This window comes from Leiobunum rupestre, chromosome 4 (genome assembly GCF_980474605.1).
Source record: "Leiobunum rupestre chromosome 4, qqLeiRupe1.1.hap1, whole genome shotgun sequence".
In the NCBI taxonomy this organism is placed as follows: Eukaryota; Metazoa; Arthropoda; class Arachnida; order Opiliones; family Sclerosomatidae; genus Leiobunum; species Leiobunum rupestre.
The window spans coordinates 62236257-62246477 of record NC_143387.1 but is presented as its reverse complement, the minus strand read 5'-3'; positions in this window follow the sequence as shown (position 1 = coordinate 62246477).

Below are 10221 nucleotides of genomic sequence, written 5' to 3'. Positions count from 1 at the left end.
AACACCTCGGGTGCTCTCCTTGTTAGTATCCGTACCATGGTTTATGACAATTAAATCTGGGGATCTAAATGGCGGAACTAACTTTCGTAAGTTATTATCATTGAGTTGGGAATAATACTATCTAGACTCCTAGAGCCCCAGTGCAAATTTTCCCCATAGGCTTTAACACAGCATTAGTGAAGATAGGAACGAAAATCATGGGAGGGTTATCAACTACGACAAAAGCCACCTATGAGCGAAAAATGCAACTATTTAAATTAAAAATTCTTCGATGGCCCCGGCCGCCACCTATTAGCGACTTTGTGAACTATTATAATTTAAAGCTAAAAAACAAAACAACGAAGTTTCTTGGTAAATCATATTTCATTTTAAAATAGTTTAGAGTATTTTAAAAGATTTAAATTGCACTAAAACAAAATAAAGTATGTAAAAAATGAATACAAATAAATAATAATGAATATAAATAAATAAATAATAATTATAAATAAATAAATAATGAATATAAATAAATAAATAATGATTATAAATAAATAATGAATATAAATAAATAAATAATGATTATAAATAATTAAATAATGAATATAAATAAATAATGATTATAAATAAAAAATTAATATAAATAAATAAATAATGATTATAAATAAATAAATAATGAATATAAATAAATAAATAATGAATATAAATAAATAAATAATGAATATAAATAAATAAATAATGAATAGAAATAAATAAATAATGAATATAAATAAATAATAATGAATATAAATAAATAAATAATGAATATAAATAAATAAATAATGAATATAAATAAATAAATAATGAATATAAATAAATAATAATGAATATAAATAAATAAATAATGAATATAAATAATAAAGAATATACACTAACTATTACCGTTAACCTCAGCAAGTTTATATGGGAAGGGGAAACCGAAGATCTCGGGGGAAAACCCCTTTAACCAATGGGGAGAAAACTTACAAACTTTACGCACAAGGAGTGGTTCCGGATTTTCACCCAGTACCGCTAGCTGGAAAGTGCTAACCACTCCGCTACCCAACTGTCTACTGTACGTTTTCTGTAAAAAGTTATCTAAGTAATGGTCTAATAATTTATTTTTTTCTTAAATAGTACCATGCTAGCTTTAAAATTTTTTATTTAAGAAAAGTGAAGGTGTTGCGGTGTTTGTAAGCATTTTAAAAGTGGTGTTTTTCCTGAAGTCTTCCTCTGTAAAATGATCACCGCAAACTGCATCTGTTGCGTTTGGAACCCAGTCTGATCTTCCAATGGCTTTGAGCCATTTTTGCAACAAAGGATTCACTTTACCTGGAAACCTTATTGTAATTTTGAATAATTTAGAATAAAAATGTCTTCTATTTTTTTGGAATATTAGTGCTGCTCCTACTTATGCCAAGAAACTTTTTTGTTTCTTCCAGTATTTTCGCAAGACGAAACTGCGCATTTCCTACCCATTATGCTTAAAATTTCACTCAAAATCTATTACAAAATAGTAAAGAACTCACAAAAGAAACCTTTATTGTGTTAATAAAGAGTTTTCAGATATACATGACTTTAATTTTAAAAAACGTGTTTTCAAAATTTTTCTTAAAAACGCGTCACTTTCCCTCTTCAATTCAAAAGTTAATATTATAATAGTTCACATAGTCGCTAATAGGTGGCGGCAGGGGCCATCGAAGAATTTTTTATTTAAATAGTTGCATTTTTCGCTCATAGGTGGCTTTTGTCGTAGTTGATAACCCTCCCATGATTTTCGTTCCTATCTTCACTAATGCTGTGTTAAAGCCTATGGGGAAAATTTGCACTGGGGCTCTAGAAAGTATTATTCCCAACTCAATGGTTATTATATTGTTTTCAAGAAATTGCAGTTCATTTTCACTTGAAATGGGAGCGTTAGTAGTTTAGATTATTATTACTGTGTTAAAGTATTTCAAGCAGAAATACAGAAAATGGGAAATAGAGTAGTATCAGTGTGACGTCTCCCATACTTTTCACACGTTCCTAAAATTCTATAACATTCTGAGATTATGTACGTTAGGTTAGGTAGAATCCGACTACTTGAAAATAAGAGCTGGCCTGTAGTCGTTTATTCACTTCATTGCATCGAGTCTTAATTTTTTTAAACATTTCTGCTCATTTTGTTCTTTGAAATCGAATTTCGAATTTTTTGGATACAATTTAGCTTTACCGAAGCACGTCAACAAAAAATAAAAGCAGACGAGGAATCGAAACGTTTTGCAGGTAAGCTAGACCGCGAAATGAAATGCGCCCAACGGGGCCAAACCCGGGGCCATACCCGAGGCCAAACCCGGGGGCAGTTCGTAGAGTGCAGAAGTAATCAAGGTTAAAAATTTAATTGGATTAAATTTAATACAGCCAAAGCTACAGACATTAAATTTAATCGGATTTAATTTAATACAGCCAAAGCTACAGACATCAAATTTAATCAGATTTAATCAACCAAGAGTGCAGATTTAATCATGGGAGTGAACTGCCCCTCGGGCCAAACCTAAAAACTACGAATTTTCAACGGGGCCTTTTTTCTAAATTATGACAAATTTTGGGGCTTTCCTAATCGAAGAGCGATGCTATTCATTTTACAGAAAGAGAACAATTGTAAAATACGCTAAAATCCCCTGATACTACATAAACACTCTTTGCTTTAAGGTCGTACCAAAATATTTTTATTATAAAAAATAAAATAAACCATTTAATATAATATCATAACTAACATAATAACCATTAGTATGACACTGAAAGACGTCGGTTAATGATATTAATGATGGTCTGTCGTGGGGTGATTGCGTAATCGGATGATTCGAAACCGGAAATTCGTCTAAAGATTATTTTTACGGCTGTATATACGAGCCAAAGCACGTTCAGAAACAAAAATAAAGTTTAAAATGTGTTCCGATTCAACTCGCGGAGAATTGTCAGTCCTTAGGATGTAAGTGACTCTTCCACCGCACGATGTTTTCTTCTTAATGGTTGATTTTAACCTACATGTTGAATGGTCGAATCCGTCCCCTCGTACATCCCAGGAGCAAATTTTTTGCGATACTGTGTTTGGCCTTGGACTTCAACAGACGGTAACAAATCCCACACGCGGAAATAACTTCCTTGACTTGATTTTCATAAATGACTAACGTTTCCTCACTGAGATTCACACTAGAGACAGCCTACCAGGTTGTGATCACTTTGCGGTTGCTGGAAGCCTGAACTTACCTCGGCCTTTTTTTCAGAGAATTCATCGAACTATTCTCAATTACAAAGATCTGTCTAAAAATGATATTGCAGACACTTTGTACTACGCTCCTTGGGAAATTGTTTTTCCTTCAAGTGATATTGATGGGACTTGGGAACTTTGGCTTGATCTCTTTTGGGCATGCGTTATGGACAATGTTCCGAGTTTAACCATTCATGGGAAGAAGCGTCCGCCCTGGATTACGGCTGATCTTGTTCACTCGAGCCACGTGAAGAATTCTCTTTTTAGGAAGGCCAAAAGTTGGGAAGAGATTTTGATTGGAAGAAGTATCGGGATTTTTAACTTATCACTATCGATGCCTTCTCTGCCTTCTGGTTATAAGCTTGCTAATGTTGTGCCAGTCTTCAAAGGGTCGGGAAAGCGTAACGATCTTTCAAATTATCGACCTATATCACTCACGTCTGTCGTTGGAAAATTACTGGAATCGATTGTTTACGAGAAGCTGAATAAGTTCTTGGAAGACGGTTCCTTAATACCTACCTCGCAATATGGATTTCGAAGGGTCGCTCTTGCACACACCAGCTTCTGAAGTCTTTCCACGAGTGGTCTTCCTTTCTCGATGAGCGTAACCCACCTGACATTCACGTAGTGTCGTTTGACTGGTCAAAAGCGTTTGACTCCGTTTGCCACAAGTGGCTTATTTTTAAACTTCAAAGAATCAGGATCACTGCATGGAGAGGTATTGCTTTGGCTTCGGGATTTTTTATCCAACCGCTTTCAACGAGTGACCTATCGTGGTGAATTCAGCACGTACCTTCCAGTGCGTTCTGGAGTGCCTCAAGGCTCGATTTTGGGGCCATTACTTTTCAACGTCTTTGTGTCTGATCAGCCATCTGTGTTAACTTCAAAATGTTCTCTATATCAGTATGCGGATGACAGCTATATATCTCTCGCAGTTAGATCTTCCGCGGATCGTTTGAACTTTCAACTTCATGGTAATTACAAGGAGGAAGTCCCATGATGATGTCACCTATAATATTAATGGCGTTCCACTTAACCGTGTGTACTCTATGAAGATTCTCGGTGTCGTCGTTTCAAGAGATCTAAAGTGGACCTCCAACATTAATTACGGTAGCAATCGAGCTCGCCGCTTATGTGGTCTTATTCGTAGAACCACTGGTTTTACGCCCGCATCTACCACATTCTTTCGTTCGATGTGCTTTCCAGTTCTGGACTATGCGTCTCCAGTTTGGAATCCTTATCTCAATAAGGATATTGCAGCACTGGAACGCGTGCAGCGTAATTTCACGAGTTACTACCTTAAGTCGCCTCGGTCTTATTTGCCTGGTCATATTCCTTATAGCCAACGCTTACGAAATCTTCACCTTTGGCCACTCTCCGTTCGTAGAAGTGTTTCGGATATGGTCACACTCTTGAAAATTGTCAAGTCACCGACCTTTAATACAGATGACAAAATGACATTATGCAACCGGAAGACCTGTCCTACGTACAATCTAAAGTTTGCTAGATGCTTGGCTTTAGAAAATTTCTTCTTCTTCCGAAGTGCACGGACTTGGAATCTTTTGCCAGCTGACATCCGGGAGAATGCCACTTCTCTTTCAATTCAACATTTTCGATCTTTGGTCTCGGAGTTCTTCTTTTCGGATTGGCTTCTTCAAAATTCTTCATTTATTTATTTATGATTTAAATTATATCTGGTATAATTTATATTGTGTATTTGTTTTTTAAATTATTTATTTTAATTGTTTGTACTGTTTTGGTAACCACCCTGTATAGGCTTTGCCTCTGTGGTTGCCTGCAAACTTTGTGTTGCGAAATAAATATTATTATTATTATCATAAGTAACATAATACCCCTAAGTATGACATTAGGAAAATTTTCTACTACATCCTTTCTTCACAGTGACGTCCAAATTTTTTTGAAATGGCGCCACTCGGTAGCGGCGGCATGAACTAATCTAACCCAACTTCCGGGAACGTGATTCCCGCGTTTTGAAAACAGTCATTTATAGGCTTAAGGCGTATAGCCGCACTAATTTCGTTTTCGCCACGGAAACTTTAACAACGGAAGAAATTAAAGAAATTGTATGTATCTTCCCCAACAATATTAAATCTTTATATCGGGCAAATGGTATTATATTAGAAATTCACCAACTCGAAATTTGTGGATCACTAGTGTAGTATATTGAGAAGATCAATCTCATTGATGTTTATCAATGTTACGCACCAAATAGGCCTGCTGTAGACGTTAAAAAACCTTCAGCTTGTTACGTTTTTAATGTAAAAAGTTTCTCATTTAGTTTACGAATATTTGATTACAATTTCTTAAAGATCCTTACTATTATAATTTGAATATACTTGTATTTTGTACCTGGATGAATGCCTGGTTTTGCCCGCTGTGATCAAAATAAAAATGAATAGATGAATTAAAATGTAAGAATTAAACTTTTTCAAACTTCTGGAATAACTTTTACAATTGTTAATTACGCAATAAAAATATTTTTTTTCAGTTCAAACTTTGAAAATGACCCTAATAATATTTAGTAATTAGGTATAATTTTCCGATAGAGTTAGGCCTAATAAGCCGACTACCATAACGGCCATTTTATTTCTTACATTTTGTACCTCATAATATTTTGTAGCGCTATATGATTCGCTAAATTTGAACTCCGACTCCTTTTCGATGACCAATAAAAAAAATCAAATCCCAAAGAGTATAAAACTTCCGGGTTACAGAGTTGCTAGTCGTTTTTCTGATTTATCGTTGGTGAAGAAAGGATGTAGTAATAAAAATGCATGAGCAAGGCTACAAGTGTCATACTTAGTGATAATATGTTACTTATGTTATTATTAATGATCTATATGGTCATTGCCGAGACAGACTATCATTAAGAAATTTATCATTGGGAGAATAGGAAGTGTCATACTTACAGTACTATGTTACTTATGGTATTACTCAGTATGTGAATATGTAGCTTTTTTATAACTTTGGTCGTAATTTTCCAAAATGTCGAATTTTTTACTTTTCTTTAAACGTGTGATAGAAGAGCGCTTCGTACTATTTAAACATCGCAATTTTACAAAATCTTTAATTGTAATATGTCGAAACAATATCGATTTACCCGGTTTCAATGAATGTTTGACAGCTTCCGGTTTGCTGTATTACGCAAAGACGCAAAGGGGCGGACTTAGAGTTCCTGGGTCAGGGGGCCCCGAAAGATCCCACGTCAATACGCTAGTTCAAAAAAACATTAAGCTTATTTAAATTGAATAACAGTTTTACCCCATGCTTTTTCAAAATGAAAACAATCAATAACTTTGAAACTATATTGATTCTATTTTTAATACTTATAGTATAAACGAAATATGAAATACTCTTTCGAAAAACACTAAACAACGAAATCGAGTAAGTCGAAATACGGTACCACGTAGCCTCTATTTCGTTTTACGGTGATCTATAGAGGTAGAACCGTACCAAAACGACTACGTTATAACCTTACATAACCAATCTCTTATCCACTCTGTGACTCCGTGTCAGGCCGCTCAGCAGAGAGGTAGTAGCCCCACCCTTTTCCCAGAATTAAACAAATTTGAATAGTCGAACTATAATTTGGATAATCATGGTCCAGTTGTTTCTTCCTTTAAGTGGGTGCTATGGCATTTTTTTTTTTGGTTTTAGTTACGTTGTGACTTGTCACGTATGGAAATCAGGAACGTATGTAATTAAGTGCTTCGTCTTAGACGAGGGGTAAGACACTCTACGAACTCGGTGTACACTGCCGTACCTTTGACAGTGCTAAATGGAACTCGCGAATTCTTGAAAATATGTACCTTTAACAGTGCTAAATGCACGAACTCTGTGTACACAGTGGCGTAACTAGGGACCCGCAGAGCCCGCAACCGCGGGGCGGCCCATGACATTTTCACAAAATAGGGGGCTCTTTCGTCTTAAGAATTAAATTTTTTTGCTACGAAAATTGTACTAATGCTTGATAACCAATAAAAAAGTTTTTTTTATAAAGGGCCCTTTTGATATCCTGCGGCGGGGCCCTAACGTTGTCGTTACGCCACTGGGTGTACAGATTATATGAGACTGTCATAAAAATTTTATAATCATATTGTGAGTATAAAAAATATATGACAAAATAACAATGTTCTAAATTATTATTTGAAATAATGGTCAAATCTTTTTTCATGGAAATTTAAATGACTGATTAAAAGATATTACTGTGATTATTAGATTGAGATATGAAATAAGTTGATATGGGACAAGGGGTTGTGCAGACGGGGGGAAAGTGGGGGGGGGGGGGCAAAATCCGCATTGCTCCGTTGAAAAGGGCCCATGAGGGACTGTTAGGGGCTTTAGTCCCATTCGACCGAAATCCCATTCGACCGAAGGCGGTTTTTGAGGTGTCCCATTCGACCGAATTCCGCCGAAACGTGCGGTTTTTATGTGTCCCATTCGACCGCACGCTGCTATATAAATTGGCTTTTGCTATGTTTTCAATTTAGTCGTTTGCAAGGGAGCGGATAGCTAATAAAGGAGGGTATTTATTTAGCTATGCCATTTTAATATCTTTGTACTATGAAAATAAAATGGAATGAGCATGAATTATATTTTTATCTTCACCTAGTCAAGAAAAGTAACTGAACCAAAACTGAAATAGTAAACTTAACCAACTCTAACCTAACCTAACCTAACCTAACCTAAAAATGGATCTTCGATAATACATACCTTATAAATAAATTAACGAATCACCCTGCCAATTGGGCTACATTTTAAAATTCTTTCGGTCGAATGGGATTTCGGTCGAATGGGAATAAACGCTGTTAGGGGGCCCGCAAGCTGAAGGTGACCACGGGAAAAGTTCAAGGGGGGGGGGGGTGCAAATCATCGAAGCTCCACGAAAGCTCTGCATGGCCCTGATGTGACAAGATTTAATCTTAAATTACGAATAATCATTAATGATAATTTTCAAGTATAGGTAATTTATCAGTTGAACTCGGGTGATGTTATTTCACCATTACATATTTACGTAAGTTTATAATATTTTACATAAGTCTGTCACTTCCTATGTTTTACATGCAAAACTTTTACTGAGAGCTAGATACGAGAGAGACTTTATAATGGGCTTCGGTGACGTTTTGCGTCTGCTCGTTATTGTGTCTAGCGGGGCGATTTTCGTACCATGATGACGTCACTCCGCGATTAGCTCTTAGTAAAATATTTTCCAAAGTGACATACTTATTGAAATTTTTTATAGACGTATGATATTTATAATACCTGAGTTTCAAATATATAACTAGATATAGCCATAGGTGCCATAACTACAATAAGTAGGACACTTTATATTGCTTTAATTCTAATTTCCTTACAGAACCTTTTTGCGACAAAGATACTCTCTTGAAGTTACCGTCCTTGGTGAATAATTTTCGTTAAGAATATAATCCTAATATCGGAGAGCCCGTTCTGGAGTCGTGAGGAACTTTGCCTTTGTTTTGAACATATTTGGGCTCGTGCCACCGAATTTTTTATTTTATTTTATCAATTAAGTGTAATATTCCGCCGATCTATCGGAAACCAGATATTTTGGCTTAGGCGGAGGTCTCGCGTGTTTTAGACACTAGGGGGCTCTGTGCTGATAAAACATCTGGATTGCGCAATAGCTATGAAAATCAATTCCGTGGTAAATCTCGTTAATTGTCATACTTACTGCTATTATGTTACTTATGATATGGCCTATTGAATCTTTCCATTATTTCCGTTAATTATAGTCCTTTTTTCATCATTTATTTGAACACGCTTTCTCCTATTCACTTCCGCAAGAGAGCTTTACAACGAAAACAAACTTCACCATTGAGTTGAGAATAATAGCATTTCCGTACCCAAAAAACTACTATTCTAAGTTATGGGATTTCGAAGTTATGGAAATTCGAAGTTATGGAAATTCGTTGTTATGGAAATTCGAAGTTGTGGAAATTCGAAGTTGTGGAAATTCGAAGTTATGGTAATTCGAAGTTATGGGAATTCGAAGTTATGGGAATTTTGTATTCGGGGTTTTGGTTCGAAGATATGAGAATTCTACGTAATGGGAATTCTGAGTTATGGGAATGCGGAGTTATGGGAATTTATGGGAATTTTGTATTCGGAGTTGTGATTTTTGAAATTATGAGTCGTTCCCCATTCATTCTTGTTAGTAGCAGGTAAGCCAGAAAATCTATGGAGTGTGACGCCCAATTTGTCGTAAATCTAGCCCTATTTCCAGCCCATAGAAATCTCATAGGAACTAGAATGCTGCCGTGTAACTGGCAAATGGACAAAACGCCGTGGCAGACGATAGCCAGATCTCAGTCAATCAGAACTCAAAGAGTTGTTCTGCCAAGAATTTAATGTCACCAGAGAGAATGACCCCCCAAATTTTGAATAAATAAACTGGTCTGAGCAATTAATTAATTGGTCTTTGACCACCTGACCACCGTTATTTCCAAGGCTGACCTGGAGAAGAATTCGGGGGGCCACGGGAGAGGCTACTCAAAGCCTCAAACCCTTGGACATAAAACTACAACGGAGCCATCTAGTGGGGAAAATGTGAACTATGACCACGTGTTTGGTTTAGGAACTGGATAAAAAATTATATTGTTATGGCACCTAGGATCGCTACGACAGTTGTCAAAGCAACAATATTTCCACATAATTAAATTTAAAACTTAACATTCATTGCAACTTTCTTTGAAATTATATAGTTTTCGGTCAAATTTCTTCGACGTGGCCTAAGCTAAAAACCGTTAAAGTTCGAAATACTGTCTAGCAGACGAAAGTTTTGGTAACTCCTAGGTTACTTTGAAGCCTTGTAGGTGGCGCTAAAAACGTTATGTCCAAGTATTTGACACACTAGGTGACAGCTGTAGCCGAGCCGCGAGGCATTGGTCGGGGGAATACAAATTTCTTCTCCCGGTACACTTGAATCCTCCTAGCTT